Below are 17,984 nucleotides of genomic sequence, written 5' to 3'. Positions count from 1 at the left end.
ATTCCTCCCCATAAAGTTTTAAAATAGCGTTAATTTATTTTCATGACACTTGCGAGGTGGAATATTTGTGAAATGCTTTTACTTGGCACTATTAATAAATTTCGGTATTTCAAACATTTTACAGGGTTCTGACGAGTCATCATGGATGGGGAAGACTGGTAGACTGGTAAGACCACAGTAAAGACTCACCAGTTAGGCTACTCCACTATTCAGGCCATCCCATTATTAATCACAACAGGTATCAGTAACAAATGTCCCCAGTGCTGTATTGCACTACACAATAGTCCTCAAGTAACAACTTTATTTTCAGAATGTGAACCTTTTGGAGTCATTTTGGCTTCTGTAGTAGAACAGCAGCATAATATGGAGCTGAGTGTCTAAGACTCGTATGAACTGTGGTATTTACGTTTCTGTGGTAAGCCCTGGCAGGGTCGTCTTTGCTGAGTCAGACGTGGCTGTATGTGGCTGTATATGCACTGTAAAACATGCAAGGCTCATCCATATTGTGCTCAAACAGGGTTCATGCTATCTTGGCTGCATTCGTGGTTCCAGATTCGAACATGGAACCTTTGCTGTGATACTGCAATTCGCTGCACCACTGAAAAGCATGACGAGAACAGTGGCCATGTTGTTAAGAAAATCCTAACTGCTTTTTTTAGATCATGGCCTGGCTCTTTTAATGAGTGTCAATTAATCATAACTGACCATTTATATCAATATAGTTATGATTACATTGTAAGGTGAAGTGGTGCAGTCGACTCACAGCGACAGCCTGTTTTGAATCCTGCGCCCATCCAACACACACTGGCATAGGCTCCAGTCCTGCACCTCTCCAGGAGAAAGTGGATAGAACATGGAGGATGGACTTTTTCATGCTTTAATTTACCTTCATTTTTTACATTGGCTCAGGATAAAATTCTTAGTTACATGAACTTGGGTCATTTTGGTGTTGTATTTAAATGTAATAAAATGTAGCTCACAAAACCACAATTCATTTAGGGTTACTGTGCCAGTATAAAGGGCCTGTCACTGAAGTGTACTTCTATGTTAAGCCAACTTGAAAATATGCATTGTAATCAGTTTTGTTGCTGAAGGAGCCTTTCATTTTTTACAGTGTGTGGCCTATGGGACTTCTGCTCTCTATGTGGTTTCTTCTAGGAATTCAACTCCTTTGCTTCGTAAGAGTCATTTTACAGATTGTACCACAGGGGTGAGTATGCAGTCTGAAGGACGGGGCCTTGGCATCAGGGAATATTAGGTGGCAGGATAGATAATTCGATGTAATAGGTATATTATGAAGAATGTGATTGGTATTGGTTAGATACCTAAGTTGAAAGTATGATCTTCAGGGAACAAGTAGTGTAAATGTAGGTACTGTAACAGGCAACAGTGCAAATAGCTTTCAGAAAAAGCAGTTTTCAGTAAAATAGGTATCGATAAAAGCTTTCTAAACATTTAAAACATTCAACTAATTACAGGTATTTAGAAATAGTTGTCACTGAGTTACGTTCATTGGCCTTCCATGAATGGAATTATGTTTAGTGATCTATATAATAGTTTAACATTTTTATAATAGGTTTGCAGTGTGTGGGTGATAGGCATAAGCTGTAAAAAATTTTTTAAGGTAATATGTCTAGGTTGCAAATTTTATGGAATTGTAAGTCACTCAATTCACAGCAATAGGCGATGGTTGCCCTTTGTGACATAATTTAAAATAGCAAGAATTAATGTAACCATTTTTAAATAACAAGAAAACATACTATGGGCCTAAGTATAACCAATAGCGATCAGTAAATAGTGGGTGTTTCAGTATATGAGATAAGTATAATAAGTATTAAGGGCCAAATTTATTTACATGAAACTCGCTGCACAAATTGCATGCTGATAAGGATATGTTGGTGCTGTAGAGAAAAAATGGCGAGGATAGAAACTAAAATATGTCCGTTTTAACAATCCTCACAGCACCAATGTGTGGTTGGACTCTTTTATGTGCCAAGCCGATTCAAGGAACTACACAGCTAAGAGAACTCATTCGAATGGCTGGGGAAAACAGTCATATAGAAACATCGAATTACAGCTCAGTACTGAGCTAACTGTTACAGTAGCTATTGGCTGGGATGTTAGTGAGTCTTACTGGTGTCCTTCCACGCGTGTACCAGTGGTCGCTGTGAGGCCTTTGGAAGAACACGCTGTGACGCTGGTGGAGTTGGAAGCTTGTGGAGGTTTCAGAAGTGATCCATGTAGACTGGAGTCCTTTGTGTGTGCAGGGCAATGTCTTGTTCGGTCGGTCAACGCTTTTGCTGGTTGGAAAAGGGCATTTTGCTGCGGTTTCCACTGTTCATAGTGAAATCATATACTCTGTAAAGGTTGATTTAACACTCAATATTGTACTGTGTATCTTCATTGGATGAGGGTGAATTGATCTTCAGGTGCTGCTTAGGACCGTAGGCTATCCAGCAATACAGACCAAAATGCACAGAACAGAATGCATATATTCCAGCTATGGCAGAAATTGCCGATTAAATTTATCTGACACAAGATGTGTAATATTGGAAGGAGCATCACTATTGCTCAGATGGAATAGGAACATGCGAGAGGTTCTAGGTCACCTTTTGTTGCTCCCAGAAGAGTAATTATTTCTATGGCTGGGTGTTTACAGAAGCGCAGGTCTCATGGATTCCACCTTTTTTGTCTTTTCCATTTTTTGTCACTTTCCATGATTTTTCGAATGCTCTTTCTGTAAATACAGTAACCTTATCAGTGACAACAGGTGCTGAAAGACTCACCTTGCAACAAACTTCATAGAAATCAAAACAAACACACAGTAACCTTGTGTTTCATTATCATCTCCGCCAGGCGAGAGCCTGGAGGGGATTATGCGTTTCGTCGCGCGTGTGTGTGTTTGTGTATCTGTCCGCAGCTAATCTCGCATACTACTGGGCCGATCAGCCTAATACTTGTTGTGCATGCTGACAGCAGGCCAAGGACTTGAATTCTGGAATATTTTGCAAATCGGTTAACGACAAGTATTCTATTTGAATGAATTTCCATCATTGTCCATTGAAATACATTGAGTGCTAACTCCTCACTCTTCCTAACTGGCCGGTAGGGGCCGCAAGTGATCAACAACTGCTTCCGTTTGGAATGAAGGACCAGCGATGTAAAATGTCCATTTCAACATTAAAATGGCAACAAAATATTCCGTCAACTAACTAACTAATGTTAATGTTTGAATCTGTTGCAATTATTTTGTTGGCATTTTCACGTTGAAATTGATATTTTACATCGCTGGTCTTTTGGAATTGTTCCTGTCCAGTTTTGAAACGAAAATGCCAGGTTAGCTCTGTCTAACACATCGTGGCTGATATGAATGAAATTAGCTAACATGTCACCACCTTTAGCGTTACTTCACTGAATCAGCGTTTTTGGGATTTTCAGTGACACATGGTAATATTGTATTTGTCTGGTTGGATTGATTGTGTAGCCTCTATTGTTGCATCAGCAAAGCTAACATGCCTGGCGGAGATCTGCACTCTAATGAGTGCAATTTTTAGTAATGCAATTTGAGCTTCTAATGTTCTGTTAAAAGCAAAATGTGTGCTCTTTCTGTGTTGTACAAACTGAGTTTAATGCACTGGCTTATCAATGTATTTATTTGTATTATTTAGCTACTAGCAGCAACTGCTCACTGATTTTCTGAAACTTCAAGCGCTTGTTACTGCTGCTAGGCCTGCACATGTTGTTTCAATACTTTTCTCACTGCAGTGCATGAGATCTATTGGTAAATTTAATATGTTTATGTTTTTATTGGGGCAGTTGTGATGGCGGCCCTTTAAAATAGGAAAGTATATGAATGACTTGGGAACGGAGCCTAATACCATTTTTATGATGATCATTGTGCCTGGCTTGTGGAAAATAGGTGAAACTGTCAGGTGAAGGGATGTGTTTAGGTTAAGTAACAGGCAACGGTATAAGAATTGAGTTGATGGCCTAAGCATCGGTGTATGTGTTTTGTGATGGTGAGCAAAAAGTAATGTATAGGATTTAATGAATAATTCTTCTTTGCTTTATTGAATTTATCCATTTATACGCCTGGTCTGACATTTTAACTAAATTCATGAGTACACGCAGTAATGACAGGTAATCATTCCTGCTGTGTCACTGTATGAAAGAAATGTCTTGTTTTTGGTATAGGATTGTGGGGTTGGCTGAAAGTTAGTTTAATAATTTAATTAGCACAGTCAAATGCGTGGAGTAAGTATGGAATTGATACTGATGACAATGTTTGTTTCATTCTCAGTAATCTTTTCCCATGGACTATTTTATGACTGAATCGGTGTATATGTACAGTGCAGGGTATTTGCACCCGGGTAAGAGGTGGAAATATCAGCGTTCACACCCTCTGGCCTTCCGTGTATGGAAACAGCCCCTGTTGTGTTAATATAAGTAACAGCCAGAGTGGTAATTTTACAGTTTTTAAATAGCAATAGACATTAATGAATTGCCATCAGTATAACCTGTTTTCTTGGTAAAAGTGACAGAAATGGTTTTAGTATTAAGCATGATACTACGTATACATGTCACCAAGACCTGACATATTCCTTTGGATTTAATTTATCCAGTGGATGTAGATTTGAGGTCCTGTAGTAGTAGGTTATTTCACAGAGGATTGATGATTATGTTCATGAGGCTAAATCCCTGCTCACACTCTGTAGCAGGACCAAGTCATCGGAGACAGTGTTGTGGTTTTCTATGTAGTCCCTAAATCCTTTCAGAACACTTCAAGTGCTGAACAAGCTGCCTGACATACAGTACGTCTCACCATAGCTTTCACTCATGGTCTCTGGCCAGTTTGCCAAGTTCTTAGTAAGTCTTGAACTGGACTGCGTTTTCAGGTTTTCGTCCCTACTTTATGCTGTTACAAACAGCTGCTGCTCCATGCTTTTCAGAAGGAATACAAAAAACTGACAAGTGCCATGTGTGTTAATGTGACATACCTTTGAGTTGGATTTTAGAGCTATTCCACTTAAGTTCAGTTCGTCAGAAGCTGTCAGAGCTTCTGCCAGTTTCTCACCTTTTATTGAAGACATTGAATGCAAAAAAGGGATAGTGAAAAGTATTCAACAGGGGAGCGTGCGTTCATGGCTAGACCCAACTTTTGTCAAAAATCAATCATAGCTAGAAAGTTAGCTAGTTAGCTGATGTATTTACCCATTAAAATTATGCTGTACGCTCAGTGTTACCTTGTAGCTTATCTGTAGCTAGACCTAGCTTTGTTTATAGTTAGCTACCTATGCTATTCAAGTGAGAAAAATAGTGTAGACATTGGCTTGATATTATGTGAGTCAACGATCACCACTGGTTTATTAGGAACACAAAAACTGTGTGAGCCAAGCCGACATTCAGTGAGTCTGCTTGCATGTCTTGAACTAGACAGGGCTAGAGAACGTTGATTGGCCTAGCCATAAACACACGTACAGGTATGGTGGCTCATAGCGAACAAACAGGACAATCATTCAGCCAAATGATTTACATCCCTTTTATTTAGCTCACACCTCCTATATGAAACAAATTATTTACTTAAACCACATTATACACAGGAAAGTATATGGCAGCCCATAGATTTACTGCATATATTTAGGGTTTGGACTGCAGGTGCAGCCTGAATGCGTTGTGTATGGTGCATTGCTGTTCTCAGTGGGGAAGTGTGCTGTGGGCATTGGCTGGAGAGGGGACGCGTGTTGTGATTGCATGGCGTTTGGCTCTGGTGTTTGTGGTGTGGGGGGAACACTGTCCATTGTGGAGGGACCGGTGTTCTGGGAGTCTTCCCGTTGGACTGGATGACGTAGGAGCGTGGCTCCTTGCTCATCTCCTTCACAGTCCCAAGTTGGTCGTATCCTTTGGGGGTCTGCATTCGGACCACTTGTCCCTCTGCTAAAGGCTGTAGTGGGCGACTCAACTTGTAGTGGTGCTTTAGAGTGAGCCTTTTGTTGAGGAGTTGGGCGTTGACTTTCTGGGCGTTCTTCGGGGCTGGTTCCAGTAGTTTGGTACTCACCGGAATGGCTGCGCGTGTCTGTCGTGACATCAGACGTTCAGCAGGGGAGCCTAATGTTGGATCACGGGGAATGTTTCTGTGGTTCAGGAGATTGAGGAAGACGTCACTTACATCTCTGTGAGATTTCTCCATCAGCTGCTTGGCACTGGGGACCGCTCTGTCCGCAAGCCCGTTTGACTGGGGAAACTTGGGGCTGCTGGTGGCATGAATGAAATCCCATTGTTTGGCAAAATCTTTGAAATGCTGACTGGTGTATTGCCTAGCATTGTCAGAGAAGAGGGTGTGCGGTGTACCATGGACTGAGAAGTGTCTCAATTTGGAGATCACGGCTGATGATGTCATGTCACGGAGAAGGTCGATTTCAAACCATCCGGAATATGAATCCACAAGCACTTGGTAATGTTTACCACGCCAGTCGAAGATGTCTGTGGCCACTGTGGACCATGGGAGGTCTGGAACTGGGTGAAATTGAAGAGGTTCTTTTTGCTGGTGAGACTTGGTGCTGTTGCACGCTGCACATGAGAGCAACTCCTCGGTGATGTCGTTTGACATTGTCAGCCAAAAGATTATGCTTCTAGCTCTGCGCTTGGTTGTTGATGTACTCTTTGTTCAGAGAGTAGCCTTTCATGACGATCCCGTCCTCCACTGTGAGTTTGTCTCTATAAGGGAAGGAGGACTAACAGCAGTGAGCTGGTTTCTGGCCATCCTTTGAATAACTGAGGTTTGTATCCTCTGTGTGCTTCAGTTCCTCAGGGATAGGTGCAAATCAAAAGTTTGTAGTAAAACGAAATTATCTGTATCTGTTCACGAACAATATCGAAGCAAAGCAAAATTATCTGCTGGATCTGTATTTACATTTTTTACGTTCTTTTACCAACAAATTGTATCTGATTAGTGAATTCTATTGTATAGAAGATTCTTAGCCTTGACCTCTGGCTCAAAATGTGAGGAATTTGCTTCTTTAATGATAAATAACAACCATTAGAGCTGGTATTGTTAGAAATACTACCATCCTCATGATTCCTGTAACAAGCGAACCAGAGTTTTACAGTATCTCTGATGAGAATTGACAGAATTATAGCAGAGGTAAATCGTCAACCTCTGCCTCGACCCTGTCCCTGGGAAATTTTTAAAGGTGTTAATAGTGTTTCCACATCAGTTCAAAAATAATTAACACATCTCTAGAAATGGGAATTTTTCTCCGCGTTTGCGTGGTGCGGTAGGTTGAATCAACTGAGTGTTATTGGTTTGCTGTGTTTTCCTCAGGTAATTGTAGTCGCCGGGCATGTCCTTCGGGCTTGTCACTTTGTTATTTTGCCTTTCTTATTTTTGGTGTTAACTCTGGGTGGGGGTACGCTCCGGTTCGCCGTGAGTGACTATTCAATCGGTCTTTCATTTGCGTTCACGGGTTTTGCGTTTAAAAGCCGCCTCGAGCCCGGTAAATACACTAAAGACTATGTTAGGTTTTAGTTAGATTTTCGTTGCTACTAGGTAGTTAGGACCTGGGGGAAGTCAACGTATAGTGACTCAGCTTATCATTGTAATTAGTGTGATTAGTATCACACATGATTTTGCTCAAGCGGAGGACGCTAGGACGAGAGAGCTTGTGGTTGTGTTTGGGCGAGTATGGAAATTTGCTACATTTCTACCTTTGCCGTTTGTTTTTGATTATGCAATCGGTAGCTGTGTTTTCATATTAATTAGTGACATTTCCATGTTCATGGCTGTTTGCTTGTTCGTGCTCGTAATAGTAGCAAACTTAGCATGTTCACATTTCGACTTGCGAACTGTGACGCGTGTTCTTTCAAGCCGTGGTGGCTGTGAGCCATGTTAGAATTATTTCCGTGTGCTTTTCCGAGAGTGCAATATCAGCGCTCAGTAAGTAAATCTGCGCTACTTTCGTGATTCATTCCCGTGTATTAGGGGATGGTTTTGATGCTACCTTTGTGTAATGTTTGTATTCGTAGCGCTAGTCACATAATGCTAGAGTAGTAATTTTGTGCATCGCTTGTAAATACTTTGTAAGCTTGTAAAATTTTGTAACATTTTTACATCGATGCCTTGATATTGGCTGCTTCATAGTGGTTGTTTGTGTGCGGTTGTCCCTGCGCTTGCGTTTTGTGCTGTAGCTGTAAAGCGGAATGGTTAGGCTACTTGTGATACTGTTGATATTGTACTGTCACGTATTTTTCTTGTGCTTTGGTACTTTGAGTAGGATAGCAGTACTTGTTTTGCCTTCCTATAGCCTTTTGTGTAACCTGTGGTATTGGTAGTTTAGTGTTGATTGCTACACTGTATTACTGCTGTTGTGGTGCTGGGGCACTGATCCAATTCTATTCTTTAGCCTCTTGATGTGTTAGTGTTTTCTTAGGTGAGTGGTTCTGACTGTGTTCTAGGATTCTTGACTGCATTTGTCTGGATTACATCTTAAGATGTCTACTGTTGACATTAAGATGTTTTTTGATGATCCCTCTGAGGACCTCCTAGAGGAATTTACTAGAGCAGGTGTTTAAAATTGCAGAATATTACGAAATTGAGATTTCTAGTAGCGATAAATGACTAGGAGCCAACGTTGTTAACACTTTGAAGACAATTCTAACTGACATGAGGGTGCTTAGAGCTAAACAGGAGTCCCCCTCGCGACTCACCGAGTCTTAGGTTACTTTGAAATTACAATTACTTGATTGGGAATTGGAAATGAAAAGGCTAGAATTAGCAGCAAAAGAGGCAGATTTGGAGTTGAAGAGGTTAGACATTGAAGGCAAGAAGACTACCTCTCTTGTTGAGGTAGGTAGACATATTCGTATGGTTCCTCCGTTTTCAGAAAAGGAGGTAGAGGGGTACTTTTCTCATTTTGAGAGAGTGGCCACCTCTTTAAATTAGCCGAAGGATGTATGGACTTTGTTGCTGCAATGTGTCTTTACTGGTAAGGCCCAAGAGGCATATTCAACGTTATCATTTGAAGACAGGGCTGATTAGGATTTAGTCCGGGCTGCCATCTTGCGTACATATGAACTGGTACCTGAAGCATACCGGCAGAAGTTCCGACGCTATGCTAAGCAGGATAAACACACTTATGTGGAGTTTGCAAGGGAGAAGGGGCAGTTGTTTGATAGGTGGTGTCGATCTCAGAAGGTTGAGACTAGGAAACAACTCTGTGAGATGGTTCTGGAGGAGTTTAAGAATGGTCTTCCTGAGGCCATTACCACTTATCTCAATGAACAAAAAGTAATCAAGGTGTCAGAAGCTGCCGTCCTTGCTGATGAATTTGTGTTGACCCATAAGATTGTGTTTGGGGAAAAACGTTGTAATGAGGGCAAAGACAGACATGAAGGGGGGTTTTCGTTCCTTAAAGCCCACTTCCACTGGCCCTGTGCCATCTGTGCCGCTGGCTGAGAAGTGTAGCCCTGTGGGTAAATACCCTGATGGAGTCTGTTTTTACTGCAAAAAGACAGGATCTCAAATTGCTTTAGTCTCAGAGAAAAACAGCAGGGTGCTAAATCTGTCAGCCTGGTAGCTTCTTTGACTTCTTGTGACGCTGCTGAACCTGAATTCCATTTCTTACCTTCCAAATGCTCCAGTACTCAAATGGATTACACACCATTTCTCATGAATGGCTCTGTGGCAATACCTGGCCAGGGTGGAAAAGCACCAGTCTGTATCCTCAGAGACACAGGCGCTGCTCAGTCCTTCTTATTAGGAGTTTTACCCCTGTCTGAACAGACCTCCACTGGCACTAGTGTTTTAATCCGAGGGTTTGAGATGGGCTTTGTTGACGTGCCCTTACATCGCGTTGATTTAACTTCTGACCTAGTGACTGGCAGTGTCGTAGTGGGAGTGCGACCGTCCCTCCCCGTGCCTGGTGTTACATTTATTTTGGGGAACGATCTGACAGGTGGAAATGTTTGGAGACAGTCTGACACTCCTGAAGTTGTCTCTGTGCCATTGGTGTGTGAGGGTCCAGATGAGTTGGAACAGAAATATCCTGATGTTTTCCCTACATGTACTGTCACTCGTGCTATGGCAAAGCAACGCAATGCTAGTGACTTGCAAGAAGAGTGTTGTTTTGACGATCTTTGTGATACGTTTTTTGGGCACCCTGAAATGTCTGACTCACTGTCTCTCTCTCTATAGTCAAGACATCTGAAGACCTTCTTCCAGAGAAGGGTGATACTGTGAAAACCACCATTTGTGACATGCCACTATCTCGAGCACAATTAATCTCTGCTCAGAAGGCTGATCCAACCCTTGTGTCTCTGTTTGAGTCTGTGTCTCCTGATCAGGAGATTGATGCTGTGCCCCAACGATATTTCCTTAGGGATGTTGTGTTGAAGAGGAAATGGAGGCCGCATGTTGTTCCTGATGGGTGGAAGGTAATTTCTCAGATAGTAATTCCATATAACTACAGAAACGAGGTTTTGAGTGTGGCTCACGATGGTTTGGCCGAACATCTAGGGATTAATAAAACATGATCGCATCCGTCGGCATTTCTTTTGGCCCGGCTTAAAGCGGGATGTGGTGAAATTCTGTAAAACGTGTCATGTCTGTCAGGTTACCGGGAAACCTAACCAGACCATTCCTCCTGCACCCCTTTACCCAATCCCAGTAGTTGGAGAGCCCTTTGAGCATATAATTCTGGATTGTGTTGGGCCTCTTCCACGGTCAAAAGGGGGCCATCAGTACTTATTAACAATCATGTGTGCTGCTACTTGCTTCCCAGAGGCTGTCCCTCTGCGGAAGATTACTGCAAAAGCAGTCATCAAAGCATTAACCAAGTTCTTCTCTGTTTTCGGTCTCCCTAGGGTCATTCAAAGCGACCAGGGAACCAACTTCATGTCACATGTTTTTGCCCAAGTCCTTCAACAGCTCCAAATCAAGCATAATGTCTCCAGTGCTTATCATGCTGAGAGCCAGGGGGCCTTAGAAAGGTTTCACCAAACCCTTAAGACTATGCTTCGTACTTACTGTTTGGAGCTGGGGAAGGATTGGGAGGAGGGCATCCCCTGGTTGGTTTTTGCATCCAGAGAGGTAGTGCAGGAGTCTTTAGGGTTCAGTCCTGCGGAATTGGTGTTTGGTCACACGGTGCGTGGTCCTCTGGCCCTGTTGAGGGACCAGTGGCTGAAGGAAACGCCTCAGCATAATTTGTTGGAGTACGTCAGCAAATTTTGCTCTCAATTACACCGAGCCCGTGACTTGGCGAAGCAGAACCTAGAAGTTGCTCAGGGGAAAATGAAACACTGGTTTGACCGTAAAGCCGAGGTCCGGAGGTTCGACCCCGGTGATGAGGTGTTGGTTCTGCTGCCCATTGCTAGTTCTGCTCTGCAGGGACGGTATAGTGGTTCATATGTGGTGGAACGTAGGGTATCCGAACGTGAGTATGTTATCATCACCCCTGATAGGCGACGGCCTACTCAATTGTGTAACATCAACATGTTAAAGCCCTACCATGTGAGGGGGCCTACTGCAAAGCCTGTATCACTCTCCGCTGTGCTCCCACATTTACCTTCGCCTTCCTTCACCTTCCCAGGGCTGACTGTTGCCTCGTCTCCACTCCTGGAGAGGAGTGTTGGGGATGTGACTGTTCATTCCCAGGGTAGGAATGTTGCATTGACCTCACTCTGGGAGGAGAACGAGGAAGGTGTGACTGCTCCATCTCGGTGTGTGATAGAGGGTCGCTTACAGAATTCTGAGATGTTTTCCTCTTTTCCTGATCATCTCCCTCACCTGTCAGGTGCTGAGAAGGCTGACATTGTCGCTCTAGTTCAGTCTTACCCTTCTCTTTTTCCTGATGTGCCCAGTTGTACATCTGTCATGGAGCATGACATCGATGAAGGTTCTGCACTCCCCATTAAGCAACATGCTTATCGGGTCAACCCATTGAAGAGTGAGCTCTTGCAAAAGGAGGTTGATTATATGTTGTCACATGATATTGCTGAACTGAGCTCAAGTCCATGGAGTTCTCCATATTTGTTGGTCAACAAACCGGATGGAACATATCGTTTCTGCACCGATTATCGAAGGATTAATTCTGTCACTAAACCTGATTGCTATCCCCTACCGCCAATGGACGATTGTCTCGATAGTGTGGGATCTGCCAGATTTGTCAGTAAATTCGACCTTCTGAAAGGCTACTGGCAGGTTCCATTGTCTGCTCGCGCTAGGGAGATATCTGCATTTGTTACGCCAGACTCTTTCCTCCAGTACAAGGTAATGCCATTTGGCATGAGAAATGCGCCTGCAACCTTCCAACGTCTTATTAACTACGTTTTGTCTGGTCTTTCCGACTGTGAGGCATATCTGATGTGGTGGTTTTTAGCTCCTCGTGGTCCACGCATTTGGGTCATATACGGGAGCTTTTTGACCGTCTGTTGGCTGCTAACCATTAACCTTGCCAAGTGTGAGTTTGGTAGAGCTACTGTAACCTACTTGGGTAAGGTCATTGGCAGGGGGGCAAGTGCGTCCCGTAGGAGCAAAGGTTGAGGCTATTTGTCAGTTTTTTGTACCTACTAACCAACCTTCGAGAGGTACAGCGATTCTTAGGTATGGCTGGATATTACAGGAATTTCTGTAAAAACTTCTCTTCTGTCGTCGCCCCTTTGACCAATCTCATTAGCCCCAAGGTTGATTTCCACTGGTCTGACTCCAGTCAGCGTGCATTTGAGAATGCCAAAGCTCTGCTAGTTAGTGCCCCAGTATTAGCCGCTCCAGACTTCTCAAAGCCTTTCCGTCTTGCTGTGGATGCGAGCGATTTTGGGGCAGGTGCTGTTCTTCTCCAGGTTGATTCTAATGGCGTTGAACATCCTGTCTGCTACTTCTCTAAGAAGTTTAGTCCGCAGCAGCGTGCATACTCAACCGTGGAGAAGGAGGCACTCGCCCTGGTTCTCGCTGTCCAACACTTCAAGGTTTATGTTTGCTCCTCTTCATGCCCTGTTCTAGTATACACAGACCATAATCCCTTGGTCTTCTTGAACCGCATGCGGAATTCAAATCAGAGGTTGATGCGCTGGAGCCTTATACTCCAAGCATTCAACCTTGAGATCGTTCATATCCATGGTAAAGACAATGTTCTAGCTGATGCGTTGTCTAGGGTGTAAGGCGACGCTCTCTCTTTTTGGGTTTCTTGTCCTCTCTCCATCTCCCGGTCGCTCTCTATGCCTTGCTTCTCCCTTCTGTTTCAACTTTCCCAAGCCGGCATGGACGCTGGGATGAGATAGGTCGTGAGTGGGCACTGGTTGTGGTAGTAGGTCTGAGTCCCTGTATATGTATGTTTAGTTATTGTGTAATGGTATTTAATTTCCTGTGATTTATGACATTGTATGGGCACTTGGTGGTGGGGTTGGTTCCGCCCTGTGCCTAGTGGCGCTTAGGTGTTGCAACATTGGTTTGATTGTTTCTAATAGGAAATTGGGGTCACCTGAAGGTCCTACTAAGGGCCTCTTGATTTTCTCTTCCATTCAGAGGACAAATTGTAGTCTGGCTACACTGCTCATTCATTTTCTTTTGTAGCGTTCTTAAATTAAAAATATTTTTGAATTGCAACTATTTTGTGTGATCTCGTTTATGTTGCGACTGGCCAGGGGCTGATTGTAACAACTGTATATAGCCTATATATTAAATTCATAAATTAAAAATAGTCCGGGCACTCTGTGCTTGCTTCTTTCTGAGGTGGACGGAAGACTTGCACCGCGCGAAGGTCGCACTGTCTGTCAAAGCGTCATTTTTTTTTCTTCAGCGACCGAAAGACAACAAATTTAAAACATCAAATTTAAAACATTGGTCCTAGCATACCAGGCAGTCAAGGGATCAGCCCCAGCATACCTCCACAAAATATTCAAACCCTACATGCCAGCCAGATCCCTCCGTTCTGCTACCTCAGGACGCCTGGCACCTCCCCCTCTTCGCATCTGCACTTCCAGAACACGTCTCCTGTCTGTTCTGGCCCCACGATGGTGGAATGACCTCCCCGTGGAGGTCAGAACAGCTGAGACACTGACCCATTTCAAGCGATGACTGAAGACTCACCTCTTCAGGCTGCACCTCTCCCCATCCCTCCCTACCCCCCTGTAAATGACTGTAAGCTTAGGGATGTAACTAGGCAGCTGTTTCGTAGGTGACTTAGGTGCATTAACTGTCTTAACTACTGCTTGTATTTTTTCCATAGACTGCGTTGTTGCCGTTCTCGTTGTGTTAGTGTTAATCAGTTTAACCTTCAGGGTCCAAGTTGAACTATGCGGTTGTTCCCTGCACTTGGACCGGTACTTCTCTCTAGGGTTTTCGTCATACTTGTTCCTGGTTATGGTTATACACTTTGTTGTACGTCGCTCTGGATAAGAGCGTCTGCCAAATGCCTGTAATGTAATGTAAAAAGGTAGGTAGCAACGCTTCAGATATTACAAAATACCATAGTGTTAACCAGTGTTTGAATTGGACCAAAATAAGTGCCGGTATCTACTCCTCAAAATACATACTGTTTAAAATAAATTAATGTTGGTAATCAAAAGAAGAGTCAGTACTCATACAAGTCCCGACAGCTCCTGCCCATCTCAAGCACTGGCGTTAACTATCATTCGGTGATGACAATTGGCGGATCCCAACTCTGTTGGGGCAAGTGGAATGCCTCATACAGTTGTCCGATCGGACAAGTAAAAAATAAATGTGATAAATATGTAACGTTATCTGAAAATAAACAGTGTTTGTTTGAGCCGAAGCGGAACCTGTTCCAGTTGAGCTACGTACGTGCCCACCCTCTTTTTATCTAGAGCTGCTGTTATAATGGTACAATACATCTGATTAAAATGGTGACCTAGAGCAACCTGTCGGAAGTTGCGGCCGCAAATTGTTGGCAAATCGCCAAAACAGCGTGATTTTTTTATTATTTTTTTAGGGCATTTAAAAATGTTTGAGTGATTCAACTACTTCCATTTCCATACTACAACATGGTGATTTTTTCCCATGAAAACGAAAGTGAAAGGTTTTGTGAATGTAGTGAGCTAGCAAAACTGAGAGTCAGGCTACAGTTGCTACAGCTGACAAAGAGGGCTGCATTCTAATGACGATTATGATTATAACGAGAGGAGCAGTATCACAAGCTGCTACAGTGTCCAGATATTAATGCAGATAACACTAGCTAGTAAAAAATACATGCAGCAAGCATCTAAGTTAGTTAGGAAATTTTTGTATCATGCTTCTCAGTAGAATTAGAATGTAACAGAACAGAATCTTTAAAGCCATTTTTCTCACTTTTTCTTTATTTTTTTGCATGGAAAATGCATGTAAACTCTGTCATTGAGTGTGAGAGAGACAGAGAGAGAGGGCTTTGAATGTGGACCCAGCTCAAATTATATTGTTAAATAAAAAGATAAAACATTCTAAGTACTGTTTTGTCATGGTAATTGAGTTAATTTAGCAGAAGAATGTCCCTTTTAAAGTGCAATATGTAACTTTTCTTGAGTATCAATTTTGGTTATATAGTCCTCTATTCTTGAAGATAGAACTTCTAGATGGACAATGTGCTTTTTTCATTGTTCTCACCCCACCATAACTCACAATACAGGCATATTTTGCTTCAATATTTACAAACAATACAAGGGTTAACAAACCTTTTATGGTTTTAAAGTACATCTAAAACTATTTTTTAGCTCTTGCAAACTGCTATTCCTTGTATCAAGAGCTCGTCAGAGCTAAAGATAGATTTAGATATTTAAAAAAAACCTTTAAGAATTGTCAAGAGGTTATGTTTTCATAGTCTTAAACTTTTTCGCCTTTGCTACACCCCCCCCCCCCCCCGGACACTGGATAAGACGATTTACCTTTTGCAATGTTTGACACAACAAGATGACACATACTCACCTCTTTTCATCATCCTACCAAATACATTCATTTTTGACTGTTTTCCACTGAAAACGAGTGGTGTATTGTACAGAAAATTATTGGTCTTGGGACCACAGAATACAAAAAAGAGATCAAATCAGAATGAATGTTTGTTTCTTTATTAATTTCTGTATTCATTTCATTACACATTTATTTTCAGTATTTATTTGTTAGCGCTACAAATTATAGACAGTTGATATTGCGATGGCGATCAGCTGATGTGAACAGCGTCCGTGGATACCATACGTGAACATAGCTTCTATTACTAGTTGACGAAAACTGTCTTTTGGTCAACTTTATTCAAAAGTGTTTTTTTTCTTTTTTACACATTGTAACACTGTGTCTTCTCGTTTGCGCGAAGCCAATGTTTAATATAAATTTGGCTACTGTACCGGATGACTTACCTCAATAGATTGATTGACTGACGACAGCGTAAAAAGAGGTGATTTTCGTCCTGACGATGGAAGTAATCGAAATCTATCTTAAATTCGCTTAGTTTTGTTAATTAAATGTTATAAAAAAAAAGGACGCAGGCTTAATCTCCTCAGAATTACCTCAGTTCAAAGCCTAACTCACTTTCTCTCACTCTCGGTCTCTCTTGACAGGCAGTTGGGGACTCATTTCGTGACGTCATCTCATTGCAACCAGCGCAAAACTGGAAAATAGTTCCAGGGCTCCATTGTGTCCAGTGTAGTGATTTAGCACTACCATTGAGAATGAACGGGTTTTGTTTTAGGGAGTTTTAGCTAAAGAATCCGCGGGCTTTGCGTGGGGTTCCATTCCCCGACGAGGAGAATATGTTTTTGTTCTCCACATTGACAAAACCTAGTAGGAATTCAAAAGACGCCTCGGAACAAGATGACCCATCCCGCCAAAATCCTTACTTGAATCATTGACTCAGAGTCCAGACGGCCGACTGATTCACTGTTGCCCCTGCCCGTTTTTGGAATTTGGTGTAACCTTGGGAGCGCTGTTGAAGACAGACAATACTGCGGATTCTGGATGCGGCTTCAGCCCAACTTGCCCTACGGGGAATTAGCTCAAGTGGTAGAGCGCTCGCTTAGCATGCGAGAGGCAGCGGGATCGATGCCCGCATTCTCCATCTTCATCTTCGCAAGTCCTCCTGCAGGCATTTTCCTGTGTTCCGCTAAAAGGCAGACATGTCTGACCTGGAAACCAGAAGCCTAAGAGCCATACAGATGGATAGTTCCAGTACTGACTTTGATTTGAAGTAGAATCCGGAAACCTCATTCCAATCCTTTACCATCACCTCCTCGTGTCCTTTCCTATCGGAAGGCACCCATCGGAAGGCACAAGGATGGTGGAATCAAAGAAGCGTATACTAGCCAACCGGGAACTTCCTTGTTCAGTCAAAAGTCTGTTTGAAGCCACGTCAATTACAGATGTGGCAGATAGGGTGAGGAAGAACCACAGGTTGATCATTTATATCTCACTCTTTCAAAACGAAATACTTCCGCAAAGTATACCCTCAGGTTTCCTTGCTCAAGCATCATTTGGTAGCTACCGCACTCCTAGATCCTTCAAGGAGTATTTAACGAGTTGGATTGTCTCTGAAGATGGCTGACCTCTTGCGATTTCCAGACCAAGTAAGGACAGCGGACACAAGGACTGATAAAATTAGCAATTGGAATTATTCTTTGGGTGTGTACCAATAATCTACTTTTTTCCTCCGCTCCCCCACTACCACCTATGTCCTACCCAGAAGTATGTGGGGGGGACTCAGGAAGGAAAGGAGAGAGGGCAGAGATGTGAAGATAAAATTACAGCTATTTCCTTCTCTGTCATCAAGGGTGATATTTCTCACTGTTCATATAATGTCAGTGTTCACACAGAGAAACTTTTATTACCCACCGTAGCATCTGAAATCAAGTTTGGTGGCAATGAACACTTCCTTTGGACAGTCAGGTTCTCCGCAATCTCAGCTTTATATAGTTTGGATAGTGTCTGATTTGGTGGGATGATCTTCCAATCTCTGTGGGCATGAGCACAATCGTGTCAGGCCGAAATGTGAAAAGATTTCCGCGGTAGGATAAATCGA

General features: G+C 42.7%; 1 non-coding gene across 1 annotated transcript; it reads left to right on the top strand.

The window, feature by feature from the left end:
• Nucleotides 1–16,954: 16,954 nt before the first annotated feature.
• On the top strand, nucleotides 16,955–17,027 carry trnaa-agc (transfer RNA alanine (anticodon AGC)). Its single transcript has one exon. It is a non-coding gene; the product is annotated as a tRNA-Ala (tRNA).
• Nucleotides 17,028–17,984: the final 957 nt, after the last annotated feature.

The sequence above is a fragment of the Anguilla rostrata genome, chromosome 17 (genome assembly GCF_018555375.3).
Source record: "Anguilla rostrata isolate EN2019 chromosome 17, ASM1855537v3, whole genome shotgun sequence".
Lineage (NCBI taxonomy): Eukaryota > Metazoa > Chordata > Actinopteri > Anguilliformes > Anguillidae > Anguilla > Anguilla rostrata.
This window is presented reverse-complemented; position numbering and strand designations above follow the sequence as displayed.